The 23,590-nt window shown below is 39.1% G+C and overlaps 2 non-coding genes and 1 pseudogene across 2 annotated transcripts; all 3 read right to left on the bottom strand.

Moving 5' to 3' along the window:
- Positions 1-12,013: 12,013 nt before the first annotated feature.
- On the bottom strand, positions 12,014-12,177 carry LOC118909463 (U1 spliceosomal RNA). Its single transcript, XR_005023664.2, has one exon. It is a non-coding gene; the product is annotated as a U1 spliceosomal RNA (small nuclear RNA).
- A 964-nt stretch (positions 12,178-13,141) lies between these two features.
- On the bottom strand, positions 13,142-13,305 carry LOC118909447 (U1 spliceosomal RNA). The gene has a single exon (XR_005023652.1). It is a non-coding gene; the product is annotated as a U1 spliceosomal RNA (small nuclear RNA).
- Positions 13,306-15,363: 2,058 nt separating this feature from the next.
- LOC130683743 (U1 spliceosomal RNA) lies at positions 15,364-15,515 on the bottom strand (annotated as a pseudogene).
- Positions 15,516-23,590: the final 8,075 nt, after the last annotated feature.

Raw genomic sequence — 23,590 nt, 5'->3', positions numbered from 1 at the left:
CCATCAGGCTATCATCAGACTTCTCAACAGAAACATTACAGGCCAGAAGAGAATGGCATGATATATTTAATGCAATGAAACAAAAGGGTCTTGAACCAAGGATACTGTATCCATCACGCTTATCATTTAAATATGAAGGAGGGATTAAACAATTCCCAGCCAAGCAAAAGTTGAGGGAATTTGCCTCCCACAAACCACCTCTACAGGGTATTTTAGAGGGACTGCTCTAGATGGGAGCACTCCTAAAAAGAGCACAGAGCAAAACACCCAACATATGAAGAATGGAGGAGGAGGAATAAAAAGGGAGAGAAACAATCATCAGGCTGCATTTATAATAGCTCAATAAGTGAGTTAAGTTAAGCAGGAAGGTAGTAAAGAAGCTAACCTTGAACCTTTGGTAACCATGAATCTAAAGCCTGCAATGGCAGTAAGTACATATCTTTCAATAATCACCCTAAATGTAAATGGACTGAATACACCAATCAGAAGGCACAGAGTAATAGAATGGATAAAAAAGCAAGACCCATCTATATGCTGCTTACAAGAGACTCACCTCAAACCCAAAGACATGCACAGACTAAAAGTCAAGGGATGGAAAAAGATATTTCATGCAAACAATAGGGAGAAAAAAGCAGGTGTTGCAATACTAGTATCAGACAAAATAGACTTCAAAACAAAGAGAATAACAAGAGATAAAGAAGGACACTACATAATGATAAAGGGCTCAGTCCAACAAGAGGATATAACCATTATAAACATATATGCACCCAATACAGGAGCACCAATATATGTGAAACAAATACTTAAAGAATTAAAGGAGTAAATAGAATGCAATGCATTCATTTTGGGAGTCTTTAACACACCACTCACTCCAAAGGACAGATCCACCAGAAACAAAATAAGTAAGCACACAGAGGCACTGAACAACACACTACAACAGATGGACCTAATAGACATCTACAGAACTCTACATCCAAAAGCAACAGGATGCACATTCCTCTCAAGTGCACATGGAACATTCTCCAGAAGAGACCACATACTAGGCCACAAAAAGAGCCTCAGTAAATTCCAAAAGATTGAAATCCTACCAACCAACTTTTCAGACCACAAAGGCATAAAACTAGAAATAAATTGTACAAAGAAACCAAAAAGGCTCACAAACACATGGAGGCTTAACAACATGCTCCTAAATAATCAATGGATCAATGACCAAATCAAAATGGAGATCCAGAAATATATGGAAACAAACGACAACAACAACACAAAGTCCCAACTACTGTTGGATACAGCAAAAGCAGTCTTAAGATGAAAGTATATAGCAATCCAGGCATATTTAAGGAAGGAAGAACAATCCCAAATGAATGGTCTAATGTCACAATTATCGAAACTGGAAAAAGAAGAACAAATGAGGCCTAAGGTCAGCAGAAGGAGGGACATAATAAAGATCAGAGAAGAAATAAATAAAATTGAGAAGAATAAAACAATAGCAAAAATCAGTGAAACCAAGAGCTGGTTCTTCGAGAAAATAAACAAAATAGATAAGCCTCTAGCCAGACTTATTAAGAGGAAAAGAGAGTCAACACACATCAACACAATCAGAAATGAGAAAGGAAAAATCACGACGGACCCCACAGAAATACAAAGAATTATTAGAAAGTACTATGAAAACCTATATGCTAACAAGCTGCGAAACTTAGGAGAAATGGACAACTTCCTAGAAAAATACAACCTTCCAACCTTCCAAGACTGACCCAGAAAGAAACAGAAAATCTAAACAGACCAATTACCAGCAACGAAATTGAAGCGGTAATCAAAAAACTACCCAAGAACAAAACCCCCGGGCCAGATGGATTTACTTCGGAATTTTATCAGACATACAGAGAAGACATAATACCCATTCTCCTTAAAGTTTTCCAAAAAATAGAAGAGGAGGGAGTACTCCCAAACTCATTCTATGAAGCCAACATCACCCTAATACCAAAACCAGGCAAAGACCCCAACAAAAAAGAAAACTACAGACCAATATCCCTGATGAACATAGATGCAAAAATACGCAACAAAATATTAGCAAACCGAATTCAAAAATACATCAAAAGGATCATACACCGCGACCAAGTGGGATTCATCCCAGGGATGCAAGGATGGTACAACATTCAAAAATCCATCAACATCATCCACCACATCAACAAAAAGAAAGACAAAAACCACATGATCATCTCCATAGATGCTGAAGAAGCATTTGACAAAATTCAACATCCATTCATGATAAAAACTCTCAACAAAATGGGCAAACAGGGCAAGTACCTCAACATAATAAAGGCCATATATGATAAACCCACAGCCAACATCATACTGAACAGCGAGAAGCTGAAAGCTTTTCCTCTGCAATCGGGAACAAGACAGGGATGCCCACTCTCCCCACTGTTATTCAACATAGTACTGGAGGTCCTAGCCACAGCAATCAGACAACACAAAGAAATAAAGGGCATCCAGATTGGTAAAGAAGTTAAACTGTCACTATTTGCAGATGACATGATATTGTACATAAAAAACCCTAAAGACTCCAATCTGAAACTACTAGAGCTAATATCGGAATTCAGCAAAGTTTCAGGATACAAAATTAACACACAGAAATCTGTGGCTTTCCTATACACTAACAATAAACTAATAGAAAGAGAAATCAGGAAGACAATTCCATTCACAATAGCATCAAAAAGAATAAAATACCTAGGAATAAACCTAACCAAGGAAGTGAAAGACTTATACCCTGAAAACTATAAGACACTCTTAAGAGAAATTAAAGAGGTCACTAACAAATGGAAACTCATCCCATGCTCCTGGTTAGGAGGAATTAATATCGTCAAAATGGCCATCCTGCCCAAAGCAATATACAGATTCGATGCAATCCCTATCAAACTACCAACAGCATTCTTCAAGGAACTGGAACAAATAGTTCAAAAATTCATATGGAAACACCAAAGACCCCGAATAGCTAAAGCAATCCTGAGAAGGAAGAATAAAGTGGGGGGTTTCTCACTCTCCAACTTCAAGCACTACTACAAAGTCACAGTAATCAAGACAATTTGGTACTGGCACAAGAACAGAGCCACAGACCAGTGGAACAGAATAGAGACTCCAAACATTAACCCAAACATATATGGTCAACTAATATTCGATAAAGGGGCCATGGACATACAATGGGGAAATGACAGTCTTGTCAACAGATGGTGCTGGCAAAACTGGACAGCTACATGAACGAGAATGAAACTGGATCACTGTCTAACCCCATACACAAAAGTAAATTGGAAATGGATCAAAGACTTGAATGTAAGTCATGAAACCATAAAACTCTTAGAAAAAAACATAGGCAAAAATCTCTTAGACATAAACATGAGTGACCTCTTCTTGAACATATCTCCCCGGGCAAGGGAAACAAAAGCAAAAATGAACAAATGGGACTATATCAAGCTGAAAAGCTTCTGTACAGCAAAGGACACCATCAATAGAACAAAAAGGTACCCTACAGTATGGGAGAATATATTCGTAAATGACAGATCCGATAAAGGGTTGACATCCAAAATATATAAAGAGCTCACGCACCTCAACAAACAAAAAGCAAATAATCCAATTAAAAAATGGGCAGAGGAGCTGAAAAGACAGTTCTCTAAAGAAGAAATTCAGATGGCCAACAGACACATGAAAAGATGCTCCACATCATTTGTCATCAGAGAAATGCAAATTAAAACCACAATGAGATATCATCTCACACCAGTAAGGATGGCTACCATCCAAAAGACAGACAACAACAAATGTTGGCGAGGTTGTGGAGAAAGGGGAACCCTCCTACACTGCTGGTGGGAATGTAAATTAGTTCAACCATTGTGGAAAGCAGTATGGAGGTTCCTCAAAATGTTCAAAATAGAAATACCATTTGACCCAGGAATTCCACTTCTAGGAATTTACCCCAAGAATGCAGCAAGCACTCCAGTTTGAAAAAGACAGATGCAACCCTATGTTTATTGCTGCACTATTTATAATAGCCAAGATATGGAAGCAACCTAAGTGTCCATCAGTAGATGAATGGATAAAGAAGATGTGGTACATATACACAATGGAATATTACTCAGCTATAAGAAAAAAAACAGATCCTACCATTTGCAACAACATGGATGGACCTAGAGGGTATTATGCTCAGTGAAATAAGCCAGGCATAGAAAGACAAGTACCAAATGATCTCACTCATATGTGGAGAATAAGAACAAAGGAAAACTGAAGGAACAAAACAGCAGCAGAATCACAGAACCCAAGAATGGACTAATAGTTACCAAAGGGAAAAGGACTGGGGAGGATGGGTGGGAAGGGTGGGACAAGGACGGGGAAAAAGAAAGGGAAAAAAAAATCATAGGGATAAAGAAAAATAGTACCAGCTGTGCTAAAGGATGTATTAATTATCTTATCTGTGGTCATTATTTCACAATCTTTGTGTAAGTATATATATAATTCATATGTATATCTCTACATAAGTTATACACATTAAATATGTATATTTTATTTGCCAATAAAAAGAAAAAAAAGATTCACATGGAACCACAAAAGTGCCCGAATAGTCAAAGCAATCCTGAGAAGGAAGAATAAAGCAGGGGGGATCTCACTTCCCAACTTCAAGCTCTACTACAAAGCCACAGTAATCAAGACAATTTGGTACTGGCAGAAGAACAAACCCATAGACCAGTGGAATAGAATAGAGAGTCCAGATATAAACCCAAGCATTTAATATACAATAAGGTCAATTAATATATAATAAAGGAGCCATGGACATACAATGGGGAAACGATAGCCTCTTCAACAGCTGGTGTTGGCAAAACTGGACAGCTACATGTAAGAGAATGAAACTGGATTACTGTCTAACTCCATACACAAAAGTAAACTCAAAATGGATCAAAGACCTGAATGTAAGTCATGAAACCATAAACTCTTAGAAGAAAATATAGGCAAAACTCTCTTGAATATAAACATGAGCAACTCCTTCATGAGCATATCTTCACGGGAAAGGGAAACAAAGGGAAAAATGAACAAGTGGGACTATATCAAGCTAAAAAGCTTCTGTACAGCAAAGGACACCATCAGTAGACAAAAAGACATCCTACAGTATGGGAGAATATATTCATAAATGACATATCTGATAAGGGGTTGACATCCAAAATATACAAAGAGCTCACACACCTCAACAAACAAAAAGCAAATAATCCAATTAAAAAATGGGCAGAGGATCTGAACAGACAGTTCTCCAAAGAAGAAATTCAGATGGCCAACAGGCACATGAAGGGATGCTCCACATCGCTAATCATCAGAGAAATGCAAATTAAAACCACAATGAGATATCACCTTACACCAGTTAGGATGGCCAACATCCAAAAGACAAACAACAACAAATGTTGGCAAGGATGTGGAGAAAGGGGAACCCTCCTACACTGCTGGTAGGAATGTAAACTAGTTCAACCATTGTGGAAAGCAGTATGGAGGTTCCTCAAAAAACTCAAAATAGAAATACCATTTGACCCATATTTCCACTCCTAGGAATTTACCCTAAGAATGCAGTAGCCCAGTTTGAAAAAGACATATGCACCCCTAAGTTTATCGCAGCACTATTCAAAATAGCCATGAAATGGAAGCAACCTAAGTGTCCATCACTAGACGAATGGATAAAGAAGATGTGGTACATATACACAATGGAATATTATTCAGCCATAAGAAGAAAACAAATCCTACCATTCGCAACAACATGGATGGAGCTAGAGGGTATTATGCTCAGTGAAATAAGCCAGGTGGATAAAGACAAGTATCAAATGATTTCACTCATCTGTGGAGTATAAGAACAAAGAAAAAACTGAAGGAACAAAACAGCAGAAGACTCACAAAACCCAAGCATGGACTAACAGTTACCAAAGGGAAAGGGACTGGGGAGGATGGGTGGGAAGGGAGGGATAAGGGGGAAAAGGGGGCATTACGATTAGCACACATAATGTAGTGGGGGTGAGGTGCACTGGAAAGGCAGTATAGCACAGAGAAGACAAGTAGTGATTTTATAGCATCTTACTATGCTGATGGACAGTGACTGTAATGGGCATGTGGGGGGACTTGATAATGGGGGGAATCTAGTAACCACAATGTTGCTCATGTAATTGTGCATTAATGATCCCAAAGGAAAAAAAACAAGAAAAGATTAATCACATATGTCACATAAAACTTATCAGGAAGACTGCTCAATAGCTTCTGGAGGATAGAAGTCAATAAAGCAATGCTTTCAACATCATGAAGGAAAATTTAATTCCAACGTAGGCTTTGATACTGATTTATAAACTGTTTAAACCTATGCAGTGGACTGTAAGAGCAATGCATTTAGATAGAAGAAAAATGGAAGTAAATAGATCTCCAGAAAGAATATTTCCAGGGAAAAAACATATAGATTAATAAGATTATCTGATAGGATGATCTTATGGAAAATAGGCTATTGGAAGGTGTTAAAAGAATTAAGAATAGCTAAAAAATAAATTGACTAAGTGAAAAAAGGTAAAATTAATCACAGGGGAAAAACCTACCACAGGATAAACAAAATTAAATAAACTTAATGATATTCAATGACAATGTTCTGCTATGAATAATGGCCACATAGTAACACTGACTTGTTTCTATTGATTTAACCAGAAATTATTGATTTAAACTGCTTTAACTATATATGGAGAAAAATTGATTTAACCAAATGTTTTTTAAAACTATATTAAGAAAAAGAGAGATGGTCAAGAGAGCTAAACAGACAATGTGAAAATGAGTGCATCAAAAGATAATATTATACACATTTGTTTAAAAACAGGGTTTATAAATGTCAGGAGAATCAAATTTTAACTGTTTTAAAGTGAAAAGTGTCTCCCATTGAGGGGGACCAGGTGAATGGGAAGAGGAGGGCAAACAACTTAGTTTATAAGCTTCCATTTGAACTTTTAACTGAAGTATATGTGTTCTTTGACTGAAATTTTAAAAGTGTGCTGCAAAATATATGTACTTTGTGTCTCTTATCATTTAGTCTTCAAGCCCCAGAAATAGTACTTAGGTGAGTATTTTTAATTATCAGATGAGTATCTAAACATAAAAGCCAACAGAAAGATATTTTTATCTACCAGGCCCCTGGAGACATTGTAAACCTGGCCAGGTTGCTGAGGGTCAGAAAGCGTATGGAAGTATAGATGGACAAAGATTTGTTCTAGGAAGAAGCAACAGGAACTGCTTCTATAAAACAGGTGAGCATGAGTGTGGAGGTCACTGAAAATCCTCAGAGTAGCTACATATGGGAGCTAGGAAGGACCAGAGCATACCATACCCTGAAACTGAAACACAGTTAGCACTCCAATAAGCCGCCTGAACACATACTCCAGTTGTCAGCAAAAGGTTCTCAGACACACTGCTGGGAGACTTCAGGGACACCCAGGTCCAATCCCAGTGTAGCATTCTACAATAAAGGATAGTCCTATAATAAGGAGAGTTGAATGTGTTTAACTTAACTGTTAACTGTCTGTAGAAAGGCTTAAAAGAAGATGGTGGTCTCCTAAAACAAATGGCTGCACTGCAGAGTAAAACAGCTGTTGAAGAGGATAATATACCATAGTTATTTCAAAACCCTGAAAAGTCCAGATTTCACACTAACCTAGAGAACAACAAGCCAGCCAGATATACCTTCGTCCTCCTTTCTTAACAGTGATAGTCAGGAGAAACAGCGAATAAAGTTAGCACTCCAGTGCCACAAATTAGGCAGTCCAGGTTTCCTTGTGTGAGAAAAACATAGAACAGACAAATGAAGAACAACAGAATAATATTTAGCAATACTAAGGAACAAAATAGTGATAAATGTAGCAAGGTGGATGAATCTCAAAACCATGCTACCTGAAAGAAGAGAGTCACAAACTCTATATACTGTATAGTTCCATTTTATATGAAATCTCTAGACAAGTCAAATCTGTAGAGACAGTAGCTCAGCTGTTGCCTATGGCTAGGGTGGGGGCATGGGAACCGGGAGCAACTGCCAGTGGGCACAGGGAAATTTTAGGGAATCATAAAAATGGTCCAAAATGGGGTTGTGGTAATGGCTGGGAAATTGTATAAAAATCATTAAACTATGTAATTGGTGAATGTTATGTGTATATTATACCTCAATAAACACTACTAAAAAAAGTCAAGAAAAAACAGAGCCATTATCTTTAGAGATACTTGTTTAGAGGCACAAATGCAAACAGCCTCTAGGGGCCTGGAGGAGAGCTGCTTCCACTCATCTGCTGCCATGTGGCCACAGAGTGGGAACTCATCCACTTTTCCGTTTTTCTGATGCAGGTCAAAGATGCATATCTTGGCAGCAAGGACACCTCGGCAGAGGGGAGACTTTGGGTATGGCTTGTTCTTATAATACCTGTGACACTTGGTGGGGAGGTGGCCCATGGTGATACCAGGATCTTCAGTGGCACACTGAAAGGAAAGAACCAATTCATGTTATGAAGCCAGCATTAATCTGATATCTAAGCCAGATAAAAACCATATAAGAAGACTACAGACTATTATTCCTCATGGACACAGACACGAATTCTTTTAATTCATTTAAAGTTGGAAACCAAATTCAGCAATATACAAAAAGAGCAATACATCATGATCAAGTGGGGTTTCTCCCAGGAATGCAAAGTTGTTTAACATTAGAAAACCAGTCTGTAATCTGATAAGGGGTTAACATCCAAAATAAATAAAGAACTCCTATACCTCAGCACCCAAAAAACAAATAACCCGATTAAAAAATGGGTGGAGGACCTGCAGAGGCACTTCTCCAAAGAAGAAATACAAATGGCCAACAGGCACATGAAAAGATGCTCCATTGCTAATCATCGGGGAAATGCAAAGGAAGCCACAATGAGATATCATCTCACACCAGTTAGAATGGCCACTATCCAGAAGACAAGAAATAGCAAGTGTTGGTGAGGATGTGGAGAAATGGGAACCCTCCTACAATATCGGTGGGAATGTAAATTGGTACAACCATTGTGGAAAGCAGTATGGAGGGTCCTCAGAGAACTACAATTAGAAAGACTATATGACCCAGTGATTCCACTTCTAGAAATTTACCTGAAGAAAAGACAATCCTAGGTTCAAAAAGATATATGCACCCCTATGTTTATCACAGCACTACTTGCAATAGCCAATATATGGAAGCAACCTAAGTGTCCATCAATAGATGGATGAATAAAGCAGAGGTGGTACCTATACACAATGGAATATTATTCAGTCATAAAAAGAAAAGAAATCCTAACATTTTCACCAGCATGGATGGATCTTGATGGTATTATGCTCAGTGCAGTAAAACAGGTGGAGAAAGATTTCACTTACTTGTAGAGTATTAAAAGATAAAAACAAAGCAAAAAAGAAGGAACAAAGCAGCAGTAGATGGAGACACTGAGAAGTGACTAGTGGTTGGAGAGGGGTTGGGGCAGGTGTGAGAAAGAGGGAAGGGAATAAAGGGGCATGGTAATTCACAGAAGGATCACAATATGTGTTGGTCACTAGCACGGTAGTACAACATGGAGCATGTAGTTGACGATTCTGTATCTTTCTACACTGATAGATAGTACCTGCACTAGAAGGGGTAAGGATTCAATATTATGGGTTACTGTTGAATCACTGTTTTGTACATTTGAAACCAACATGAGATTGTATATCCATGATACTTCAAAAAAAAATAAATTTAAAAAAGAAAATCAGTCTGCGTAATTCATATAAACGGATTAAGAAATAGATGCATATAATTAGCACTCACACTATAGGTAGATCATAGGAAAGGCAGTATAGCACGGAGAAGACAAGTAATGAATCTATAGCATGTTACTACTCTGATGAATGGTGACTGCAATGGGGTGGTGGGAACTTGATAATATGGGTGAATGTTGAAACCACAATGTTGCTCAAGTGAAACCTTCATAAGATTATATAGCAATGATAAATTAATTTTAAAAAAGAAGTAGATGCACAAAAATTAGTTAACAAAATTCAACACACATTTATGATTAAAAGAAAAACATTAGAAAGGCATGATGGCTAGATAATTGGTACCTAAAAAAAAAAATAACTAATATACTTCATGGTACAGACTGAATGTTTTTCCCTCAGATTAGGAACAAGAAAAACATGACTACTTTAACCATTTTTATTCAAAATTCTACTGAAGGTTCTGACTACAGCAAAACGCAAGGAAAATAAGTAAAAGCCGTAGATGGGAAGTAAAACTGTCTTTATTCACATATGACATGACTGCATAGAAAATGGCAAAGCATTTACCTAAAACATCCTACAAAACTCGTAACTAAATTTAGCAAAGCCACAGGATACAAGATTAATACCTGAACATCAACTCTATTTCTAGGTACTAGCAATGAACACTTACAAAATGAAAACTTTAAGTGAGAGAGAGACAATTACTGCATGATGTGGCTTATATGTGGAATCTAAAAAACAAAACAACACCCAGAGTCAATAGATACAGAGAACAGCTTGGTGGTTGCCAGAGGGAAGGAGTTAGGGGATGAGTGGATGTGGGGGATTAAGTGAGAAGTACAGTTTCCACCTATAAAATAAATAGGTCATGGGGATGTAATGTAATGCGTGGGTAAGAGTCAGCAATATTGTATTAGCTCTGTAAGATGACGATGATAACTAGACTTATTGGTGACCATTTTGCAATGCATACAAAAGTCAAATCCCTATGTTGTACATCTGAAACAATATACTGTTGTAATTAATTATACATCAAAAAACAGCAAAACAAGAAACTGAAATTTACAAATCAATACTATTTACAAGTGGTAAATACTGTACGTTTTCTTACCAGTAACGTTTCTCCCTGCCCTTTCTTCTATCACCCCACACTATTATATATATTGTGTGTCAAACAATACAGTCTACAACAACATTAATAAATTCTTTTTATGGGCAGACAGAGGGGGCAAAATCATAACATTTTCTTTTAAAACCCCAAAGCCTTGTTGATATACTCATCTCTTAAAGTGAGGAGTCAACAAATAATAAAAAGATATGACTTAAAGTTATTAAGGGAACTGATGGAAGAACTAGAAACTGTTCCATAAATATAATAAAAGGACAGAGGCGGGACAGTACTGAGATGGGAAATATCAGCTAAACCTTTAGTATAAATACAGCACACACACAAATTATTTATTGATGTAACTGAAGAAGCAGATGAAAGAATTTTAAAAGTAGTGCTCTGAGGACAGTGGATGGGGCAGGATGAGAAAGGGTGGGTTAGCTGTTGTTTCTCAGGGTGAGCCCTTCTATATGATGTTTTTAAAATCACGAGCACACTACTACTTCAATAGAAAAGTTATTTTGGGAAAACAAAAACAAAACGCAAGTCTAGGAGGAAACACAAAACACTGTTATCAGCAGAAATTATATTGTAGCCGGGTTTCTCATTTGGCAGGAAATTTAAGGCAACAGCTCTTAGGGGACATTCTTGAAAAGGAGTGAAAAGCCCCCCTGAACTCAGAACCGCTCAGCTCCGGAAAGTGTAAGTGGTACATTATAAACTCCCAGACTTCTGGTAAGTAGGCCGTCGTTTCACAGTGCTACTCAACAAACTGAAGACAGCCCCTTAAGGTTTTCACCACCTTTTACCCTCTGCCCCACGTGAATTCCTTTGCTCAGTCTTCCCCAGAAGCTGCTTCTTTTCCCTACACATCCTGGTAACTACAGCAACAGATGCAGAGCTTAAGGTGATGCAGCCAGCCCTCTAGCGGTCGGTCCAAAAAGGCGATTCCCAATTCCACCGACCAAGCAAGCAAGCAGGAAGGATCACCCACACTATATTATACAACAGCTAAACATTGAGGGAAGTGCAGAAACTGAAGCCGCTGCACTAACAACAAATCAACAGCTAGTTTACCCACGCCTTTCTTTTAAAATGCAAGTTTGATAAGGAAAAGCAGGAACACAGTTCCCCACTGACACAAAGTATGCAGCCAAGCTTCCCACTTTGGGGAAATTTGCAGGAGTCAGCACATCTTGAATGCAATGGATGAACCCCACTCAGGGAAAACCACCTTCATGATCATAGTATCTCCCCTGCCAGGTAAGTACAAAAAAAACCCCGCTTTCTGACACCTCCCCATCGGATTCCAAACACTTTGAACACCAAGGGTCACTCTCATCAGGCAAGCTCTACACTGTCATGAAACAGTTCTCCAAACTGTAGAAGCTACCCAGTAGCAGTTGGATACTGTGAAATTTGCAAAAACCGTAAACACATAAATACAATCCTGAACACGGACCAGCAGACACTGTGCTCATCTACCTACTCTGGGCAACTTGTGGTGACCTCACAACAGCTCCTGAAATCTGCAAGGTGTGGCTGATGTGGTGGGCTAAATAATGAACGGCCCACCAAAAAACGTCCCACGTCCTAATCCCTGGAGCCTGTGAACATATCTCTGGGGCAAAAAGAATTTTGCTGGTGTGACCAAGGATTTTAGATGGGAGTATCTCAAATTATCCAGGTAGGCCTAATGTAATTACAGGACTCTCAGGAAGGAAGCAGAAAGGCCAAAGAAACAGATGCCAGAAACGAGGTTTTAAATGAAGGAAGGAGAGGACTATGAACAAGGGAGTAAGAGAGAGAGCTTCTTGAAAATTGGGAAAAGTAAGGTAGCCCCCCACTTACTTTTGACCCCTAGAGCCAGAAGCTGAATTTACTGGACACCGGAACGAAAATATACCAGAACACCAATAAACATGTCAAACCTTGAAACAAAAAAGCAGCTCTTCACGTAGCGTCCAACACGTACTTTTGACCTCAACAACCAGAAACCGTTCTTTCTTTGAACTTACTGGAAACACAGGGCAAATACACTACGGCAATAAACCTTTACAAGACCTCAAAACGAGTAAAAGAAGACAGACCGAAATAACTCCTGGGATATATGAGCAGTTACTGGAAGCCCAAAAACTCTCGAGTTTTCACTAACACCAACTGCTTGATACTACCTGCACTACGTCCACAAGATATTTGACAAGCCACAAGACCTTTTCTTCGCACGGACAGAATCAGGGGAAAGCGCGAACGCAGTCCCCCACTACCACAAATTATGCAGTCGAGTTTCCCACATTTGGGGAAATCGCAGGGGTCAGCACATCCGGAGTGCAATGGATAAGCCTCGCCCTGGGAAAACCACCTTCGTGATCATGGTATCTCCCCTGCCAGGTAAGTATGAGTTGCTCAGCGGGCCCGGCACCTCACCCTCAGATTCAAATCACTATGAACAGAGGGGCGCTTTTCTCATGCAGCCTACCGTTCCCCCTCTTTCTGGAATGAAGAGAATCCAGACTATTCCTAACAGGAGGCACTAGTTTGCATACCGGCATATTGCCAAAATCTTGGGAAATATATGCCTAGTGTAAGCATGACCAGCAGTCACTGCGCCAATCTACATGTTCCACACCCCTTTTGCTGATCTCATTTAGCGCGTCCCTTGCTCTCTAAGTGGTGTTCCCGTAAAACTGGAAACACGCTCTACGGATTTAAAGGCAAACATTTAGTTCCTTCAAGGGTTCGGCGCTAGAGACGTCACTGATGTTTGGCGCACTTCAAAAGCAGCTATCACGTCACTGAAAGAGCAACTCTAAAAAGGTGAAATTTGGCAAAACTACAATCTGTAAATCCAGTCCACGTATTGCCAAAAATATGTTGTTCGTTCAAAGCTTCAAGGACAAGTGCAAAATATGCTCTCTTTCAAATCTGCAGCAAAAAAATCACCTTTAAGTGAAAGATCACTTGCACAAACACTGATTCCAATTTTGATGGGAGCAAACTAGGGAAAAGCTCCCACAGCGCCCCCACCTACACACGTGTTTGGAGAATTCACAGGGACCCGCGCAGCCCGCGATGCGATGATGGCCCTCACCGTTGGAAACCACCTTCCTCATCAGTGTCCCCTCTCCAAAGCAAAAATAAATTTTGTTTTGACGGGTCTTTAGAGCCTCCCAGGCTCATAACTAAAAATGCCCAAGATGAGCAGAATACCTGGCCAACAGTAAGCACAAGAATTATTACTTACTGTTTCTCATAAGAATAACAGTAGACCTACTATTAATATGTATTTTAAATTAAAAACAGCCCAGTTAAAAAGCGGGAAAGGATGTACACCCATGTACACAGCAGCATTATTCGGAACAGCCAAGAGGTGGAAGCAACCCAAGTGTCCACCCACAGATGGATAAGCAAAGAAAATCTGGTAGAGACATACAATGGAATATTACTGAGCCTCAAAAGTGAAAATTCTGACACATGCTACAATATGGAGGAATTTTCAGGAGGTGGTGGCTGCCGCTGGCTAGGGGAAGGGGAAGGGGAACTGGGGAGTTGTTTAATGGGTAGAGTTTCAGGTTTGTGAGACAAAGTTCTGGAAAGCAGTTGCACAACACTGTGAATACAATGAATGCTAATGAACTGTATACTTAAAAATAGTTAAGATGGTAAATTTTGTTACTGGCATTTTACCACTATTAAAAATTACAAGTTAGCAAAGGATATACATAGTTCCCATGACACAATTTATTTGGCCAATTAAATTATATGAAAAGATTTTTAACTTCTCTTAGTAATGAGATAATCATGATTTAAAGTCAATTGTACCTCAAGAAAAAAGAAAAAAAAAAAGGACTGTTAAGGGCCACTGCTGGGTTGAAGGAGGGAAGAGAAGCCCTTATACGTTATTAGTACAAGCTTAAGTGATACAAACATTTGGCAGTATGATTCAAAATGAAAATATGTACAATCTGACACAGCAATTCTACTTCAAAGAATGTTTCCAGAGAGAGAGAAAGGAAAGGGAGGAGCAATAGAAGGAGAAGGGGAGAGGAAGAATGCCCACCGAGGCAGGGCCACAAACACAAGGGTCCCAGGGTAGATATTCAGATGTTCAACCTGTATGCCAGTCTTCTTAATTTTGAGTATAATACTTAGCACAGATGTTCAAACATTCTAAGGCAGGGTCAACACGCTTTTTTGATAAAGGGCCAGATAATGAAGACTTTAGGCCTTGCAGGCCACCTAACCTCTGTCGCAAATACCTAACTCTGCCACAGCGTGGTAAAAAGGCCACTCCTGCTAAAGGCAACCGGTCCAGGGGCTTGAAGCAGCCCAGGCTGTTGCCTGAGGACCAAGCAGCTCATGAGACCTGGTCTAACACCGTTTTATTACTTGCACTAGTCCCATAACAGAAATACCAAACAGAAACCACAAGAGCTGTTCTTCGTACAGACAGAATCAGGGGAAAGCGCGAACGCAGTCCCCCACTTACCACAAATTATGCAGCCAAGTTTCCCACATTTGGGGAAATCGCAGGGGTCAGCACATCCGGAGTGCAATGGATAAGCCATCTCTACTCTAGAGTGCAGTGCATCTCTGACCACTTTCCTGCAGCGCTGGAGAGGAAGAGCCCCAGGTCCCACTCTGAAACTCCTCCCCAAAGCAAGGCCTCCCCAGCTGACCTCACTTGTGGGTGACAGCTTTCAGGAGGGACCAGATGACAGGCTGAGGCAGAGGCTTCTGGGGGGTGCTTTTCTCCCTCTTCCCCCCAGCCTCAGCTCGGATGTGCTTGGTGTGCCGGCCGTGGATAAATACGGCCTCTAAGGTGCTGCACGTGGTATTGGCGTCTCCGTCTTCACTAGTCACCATTGTGTCCGAGGACACATAGTGCTTGTGCAACGACTTCACAGTTCCCACTAGCTTCTTCTTGATGACCTAGGCTGTGCCAGACAGAACACGGGCCTTTAGAAGATCCTATGGCAACCCCTGGAACGTAACTCTGCCTGTCACCAAATACATGCACACCCACGTGTGTATACATGAATGCATGTGTTTATATAGCAAACTAGCACATTTTATAATTATAGAAAATAAAGCATAAGTAAAAAAGGGAGAATCACCCACTTATATCACACAGATGGTACTGCTGTTTCTTTTTACAAAGGTATTTTGTATTTTTTTTAAACTGCACTTCAGTGAGCGACGGCCATATAAATCTTGTGTTTAAACGTTGGCTCCATCATAGTTAGAGCTACAGGAGCTTGGGTGTAATCCATCAGGAACAGCGGTGAGGCTTTCCACCTTATTTACATGACCAAGATTCTGCAGAGATATTACAAGCCAAGAGGCAAAAAGTGCTGCTTTACAATAAAAATCATGAAGAAAACAGGAGCATGACCTACATTAAGAAAGACCTGAGGCCTGGCAGTCAGAGGCCTCAGTTTAGTCTCAGCTTTGTCAGTCAACAGCTGGGTCACCTCAGACATTTCGCTTGACCTCTCTGAGCTTCAATTTCCTCATCTATTAAAATGAAGGCACTGCTTCCCGATCAATAGCACTTTGACACAGGACTAGGTTTTTATCACCCTTCTGTCCTCAACACTAGGCACGGTTCCCGGAACATATAAGTACCCAATAAATGTTTGTTAAATGAGGAAGTTATAAAGTATACACAAAGTCCTTTGGAAATATAAAGACAGTTCTATCATAATATAACCATGTCAGATTTAACCTGAGTGTTTGAAAAAGACTAGAGAAGAATGCAGAAAACATGGTCTGAATTTCTAGGTGACAGGATTATGGATATTTTACTGTTTATTTTTATTTTAGCCCAAACAGTTCTTTGTAATGTTCTTTGAAAATTCACATGTTCTTTTTTATAACAGGTTTAATGACATAATTTACATAGCATAAACTTCACTCATTTAAAGTATACAGTTCAAAATAGACTTCAAAACAAAGAAAGTCACAAGAGACAAAGAAGGACATTACATAATGATAAAAGGGTCAATCCAACAAGAAGATATAACCATTATAAATATCTGTGCTCCCAACACAGGAGCACCGACATATGTGAAACAAATACTAACTGAATTAAAAGGGGAAATAGAATGCAATACATTCATTCTAGGAGACGTCAACCCTCCACTAATTCTGAAGGACAGATCAACCAGACAGAAAATGAGTAGGGAGACAGAGGCCCTGAACAACACAATAGAACAGATGGACCTAACAGACATCTACAGAACTCTACATCCAAAAGCAGCAGAATACACATTCTTCTCAAGTGCACATGGAACATTTTCAAGAACAGATCATATACTAGGCCACAAAAAGAGCCTCAGTAATTTCAAAAAGACTGAAGTTGTACCAACCAGCTTCTCAGACCACAAAGGTGTGAAACTAGAAATAAATTACACAAAGAGTATGAAAAACCCCACAAACACAGGGAGGCTTCACAACATGCTCCTAAATAACCAATGGATCAATGACCAAATGAAAACACAGATCAAGCAATATATGGAGACAAATGACAACAATAATTCAACACCGCAAAACCTGTGGGATGCAGCCAAGGCCGTGCTAAGAGGAAAGTATATTGCAATACAGGCCTGCCTCAGGAAAGAAGATCAATCCCATATGAGCAGTCTAAACTCACAATTAATGAAACTAGAAAAAGAACAACAAATGAGGCCCAAAGTCAGTAGAAAGAGGGACATAATAAAGATTAGAGCAGAAATAAATAAAATTGAGAATAATAAAACAATAGAAAAAAATCAATGAAAGCAAGAGCTGGTTCTTCAAGAAAATAAACACAATAGATAAACCCCTAGCCAGACTTCTCAAGAAAAAAAAGAGAATCTACTCACATAAACAGAATCAGAAGGAAGGAAAAATCACGACAGACCCCATAGAAATACAAAGAGTTATTATAGAATACCATGAAATGAGATATCACCTCACACCAGTAAGGATCGCCACCATCCAAAAGACAAACAACAACAAATGTTGGCGAGGTTGTGGAGAAAGGGGAACCCTCCTACACTGCTGGTGGGAATGTAAATTAGTTCAACCATTGTGGAAAGCAGTATGGAGGTTCCTCAAAAAACTAAAAATGGAAAAACCATTTGACCCAGGAATTCCACTTCTAGGAATTTACCCCAAGAATCCAGGAATCTCAGTTACAAAAAGATACATATACCCCGGTGTTTATCGCAGCACTATTTACAATAGCCAAGAAATGGAAGCAACCTAAGTGTCCACCAGTAGATGAATGGAAAAAGAAGAGGTGGTACATATACACAATGGAATATTATTCAGCCATAAGAAGAAAACAGATCCTACCATTTGCAACAACATGGATGGAGCTAGAGGGTATTATGCTCAGTGAAATGAGCCAGGTGGAGAAAGACAAGTACCAAATGATTTCACTCATCTGTGGAGTATAAGAACAAAGAAAACCTGAAGGAACAAAACAGCAGCACAATCACAGAACCCAAGAATGGACTAACAGTTACCAAAGGGAAAGGGACTGGGGAGGATGGGTGGGAAGGGAGGGATAAGGGCAGGGAAAAAGAAAGGGGGCATTACGATTAGCATGTGTAATGTGGGCGGGGGCATGGGGAGGCGTGTACAACACAGAGAAGACGAGTAGGGATTTTACAGCATCTTACTATGCTGATGGACAGTGTCTGCAATGGGGTTTGTGGGGGAGACTTGGTGAAGGGGGTAGCCTAGTAAACGTAATGTTCTTCATGTAAATGTAGATTAATGATACCAAAAATAAGACATATATACCCCTGTGTTTATCACAGCACTATTTACAATAGCCAAGAAATGGAAGCAACCGAAGTGTCCATCAGTAGATGAATGGATAAAGAAGATGTGTACATATACACAATGGAATATTATTCAGCCGTAAGAGGAAAACAAATTTTACCATTTGCAACAACATGGATGGAGCTAGAGGGCATTATGCTCACTGAAATAAGCCAGGTTGAAAAAGACAAGTATCAAATGATTTCACTCATCTGTGGAGTATAAGAACAAAGAAAAAACTGAAGGAATAAAACAGTAGAAGACTCACAGAACCCAAGCATGGACTAACAGGTACCAAAGGGAAAGGGACTGGGGAGGATGAGTGGGAAGGGAGGGACAAGGGGGTAGGGGGCTATTACAATTAGCAGACATAACGTAGTGGGGGGCACGGGGAGGGCTGTACAACACAGAGAAACAAGTAGTGATTCTATAGCATCTTACTATGCTGATGGACAGTGACTGTAATGGGGTAGGTGGTGGGGACTTGATGATGGGGGGAGTGTAGTAACCATAATGTTGCTTATGTAATTGTAGATTAATGATACGAAGAAAAAAAAAAGTCTAGATTTCACATTTATCACAGAGAACAACAAACAAGCCAGATATACCTTAATTCTCCTTTCTTAGCAGTGGAAAATCAGGAGAAAAAGCAAATCAAGTTAGCACTCCTTTGCCATAAATTAGGCAGTCCAGGTTTCCATGCTTGAGAAAAATACTGAATAACAGAAAAGTGAAGAACAACAGAATAATATTTAGCAATGAAAAAGAACAAAATAGTGATAAATACATTAAGGTGGATGAATCTCAAAAACATGCCACGTGAAAGCAATCAGCAAACACTATTTGATTCCATGTTATATGAAATTCCTAGACAAGGCAAATCTATAGAGACAGAAAGAAGATCAGCTGTTGCCTATGGCTGATGTTGGGGCATGGGAACCAGGAGCAACTGCCAATGGGCACAGGGAAATTTTAGAGGGGGTTATAAAAATGTTTTAATACTGGGTTATGGTTGGGCAATTGTATAAAAATCGGGAAACTATGTAGTGGGTGAACATTATGTGTGTATTATACCTCAATAAACGCTGCTAAAAAAAATGTCAAATAGAAAACAGAGCAATTATCTTTAGAGATACTTGTTTAGAGGCACAAATGCTTAGAGATACTTGCCTTCAGCAGCACAAACAGAAACAACCTCCAGAGCCTTGGAGGAGAACTGCTCACACTCGTCTGCCACCATGTGGCCACAGAGTGGGAACCCATCCACTTTTGCATTTTTCCGATACAGGTCAACCCTGTGTATCTTGGCATCAGGGACACCTTTGCAGAAGGGAGACATTGTGTATGGCTTGTTCTTAGAATACCTGTGACACCTGGTGGGGAGCCGGCCCATGGTGATACCAGGATCTTCAGTGGCACACCGAAGGGAAAGAATCTATTTTATGAACCAGCACTACTCTGATACCTAAACCAGATAAAAACCACATAAGAAGACTACAGACTATGATTCCTCATGGACACACACACACAAAACTCCTTTATTTCTTTAAAGCTGAAAACCAAATTCAGGTATATACGAAAAAGAGTAATACACCACGATCAACTGGGGTTTATCCGAGGAATGCAAAGTTGTTTAACACTAGAAACCATAAGGAATCCACAAAAGAACTACTAGAACTAATAACTGAATTCAGCAAAGTTGCAGTATACAAAATCAATACACAGAAATCTGTTGCATTCCTACATACTAACAACAAACAAACAGAAAGAAAATTAGGAAAACAACTCCATTTATAATTACATCAAAAAGAATAAAATACCTAGGAATAAACCTACCCAAGGAGGTGAAAGACCTATATTCTGAAAACTAAAAGACACTCATGAGAGAAATTAAAGGAGACTCCAATAAATGAAAATCTATCCCATGCTCATGGAAAAGAAGAATTAATATTGTCAAAATGGCCACCCTGCCCAAAGCAATGTACAGATTCAATGCAATCCCTATCAAAATGCCAACAGCTCTCCTCAATGAACTAGAACAAATAGTTCTAAAATTCATATGGAACACAAAAGGCCCCAAATAGCCAAACCAATCCTGAGGAAGAAGAAGTACAAAGCTGAGGGGATTAAACTCCCTGGCTTCAAGCTTTACTACAAAGCCACAGTAATCAAAACAATTTGGTACTGGCAGAAGACCAGGCCAATAGATCAATGGAATAGAATAGACAGGCCAGGTATAAAACCATCCACATTTGGTCAGTTAATACATGATCAAGGAGCCATGGATTTATAACGGGGAAAAGTCAGCCCCTTAACAAACAGTGTTGGCAAAACTGGACAGCTACATGTATGAGAACGAACTGGGTTATTGTCTGACTCATACACAGAAGTAAACTCTAAATGAACTGAATGTAAGTCATGAAACCATAAAAGTCTTACAACAGAACGTAGGCAAAAATCTCTTTAATATAAGCATGAGCAAATTTTCCTGCACACATCTCCTCAGTCTAGGGAAACAAAATAAAAAATGAACAAGTGGGACTATATCAAAGTAAAATGCTTCTGTACAGCAAAGGACACCATCAGCAGAACAAAAGGGCATCCTACATATGGGAGAATATCTGACAAGAGGTTAACATCCAAAGCATATAAGCAGCTCATATGCCTCAACACCCAAAAAGCAAATGACCCAATTAAATAATTGGTGGAGGAGGACCTGAACAAACACTTCTCCAAAGAAGCAATACAAATGGCCAACAGGCACATGAAGAGATGCGCCACATCGCTAAATCATGAGGAAAATGCAAATTAAAGCCACAATGAAATATCACCTCACACCAGGTAGAATGGTCCTATCCAAAAGACAAGAAATAACAACTGTTGGCAAGGATGCGGAGAAATGGGAACCCTCCTACACTGTTGGTGGGAATTCAAATTGGTGCAACCACTGTGGAAAGCAGTACGGAGGTTCCTCAAATAATTGAAAATAGAAATACCATATGACGCAATTATTCAACTTCAAGGAACTTACCTGAAGAAAACAAAATCCCCGATTCGAAGTTATTTGCACCCCTATGTTTATTACAGCACTATTTGCAATGGCCAAGATATGGAAGCAACCTAAGTGTCCATCAATTGATGAATGGAGAAAGAAGAAGTGGTACACATACACAATGGAAAGGTATTCAGCCATAAAAAGAAAAAAAATCCTGTTATTTGCAACGACGTAGATGTATCTCATGGGTATCATGCTCAGTGAAATAAGCCAAGCATAGAAACACAAATACCATCTGATTTCACTTACGTTTGGAGTATAAACACAAAGCAAAACAGAAGGAACAAAACAGCAGTAGACTATCATAGACACTGAGAAGTGACTAGTGGTTACCAAGGGGGAAGAGTTGGGGTAGACTGGCAAGGATGATGAGGGGGATAAAGGAGCACAATACTTGGCAATCACTATATAAATCTGTCACGTGGGTTGTAGGACAGCATGGAGAACACAGTCAATGATTCTGTAACATCTTCTTATGTGGACAGTTAGTAACCGCCCTAGAGGGGGGTGAGGACTTAGTAGTATGGGTAACTGTTGAACGACTGTGTTGTACATGTGAAGCAAACATAAAATTGTACATGAATGATACTTCAACAAAAAGATAATTTAAAAATTAAAATAAAAGAACACCAGTCTGTAGAATTCATCATATAAACTGATTAAGAAGTAGGTGCAGAAAAACTTGTTAATAAAGTTCCACAGCCATTTATGACTAAAAGAAGAAACTTAGCAAGGTACGATGGCTTCACAAATGTTATCTACAAAAATGCATACACTAATACACTTCATGGTGCAGACTGAATGCTTTTCCCTCAGATTAGGAACAAGAGAAAAACATGACTACTTTAAGCATCTTTATTCAAAATTGTACTGGAAGTCCTAGCTAGAGCACAAGGCAAGGAAAATAAGTAAAAGCTGTAGTTTGGAAGTAAAACTGTCTTTATTCACATATGACATGACTGCATAGAAAATGGCAAAGCATTTACCTAAAACATCCTACAAAACTCGTAACTAAATTTAGCAAAGCCACAGGATACAAGATTAATACCTGAACATCAACTCTATTTCTAGGTACTAGCAATGAACACTTACAAAATGAAAACTTTAAGTGAGAGAGAGACAATTACTGCATGATGTGGCTTATATGTGGAATCTAAAAAACAAAACAACACCCAGAGTCAATAGATACAGAGAACAGCTTGGTGGTTGCCAGAGGGAAGGAGTTAGGGGATGAGTGGATGTGGGGGATTAAGTGAGAAGTACAGTTTCCACCTATAAAATAAATAGGTCATGGGGATGTAATGTAATGCGTGGGTAAGAGTCAGCAATATTGTATTAGCTCTGTAAGATGACGATGATAACTAGACTTATTGGTGACCATTTTGCAATGCATACAAAAGTCAAATCCCTATGTTGTACATCTGAAACAATATACTGTTGTAATTAATTATACATCAAAAAACAGCAAAACAAGAAACTGAAATTTACAAATCAATACTATTTACAAGTGGTAAATACTGTACGTTTTCTTACCAGTAACGTTTCTCCCTGCCCTTTCTTCTATCACCCCACACTATTATATATATTGTGTGTCAAACAATACAGTCTACAACAACATTAATAAATTCTTTTTATGGGCAGACAGAGGGGGCAAAATCATAACATTTTCTTTTAAAACCCCAAAGCCTTGTTGATATACTCATCTCTTAAAGTGAGGAGTCAACAAATAATAAAAAGATATGACTTAAAGTTATTAAGGGAACTGATGGAAGAACTAGAAACTGTTCCATAAATATAATAAAAGGACAGAGGCG

This window comes from Manis pentadactyla, chromosome 4, assembly GCF_030020395.1.
Source record: "Manis pentadactyla isolate mManPen7 chromosome 4, mManPen7.hap1, whole genome shotgun sequence".
Taxonomy (NCBI): Eukaryota; Metazoa; Chordata; class Mammalia; order Pholidota; family Manidae; genus Manis; species Manis pentadactyla.
The sequence above is the reverse complement of the archived record's forward strand: the minus strand, read 5'-3'. Positions and strand labels throughout refer to the sequence as shown.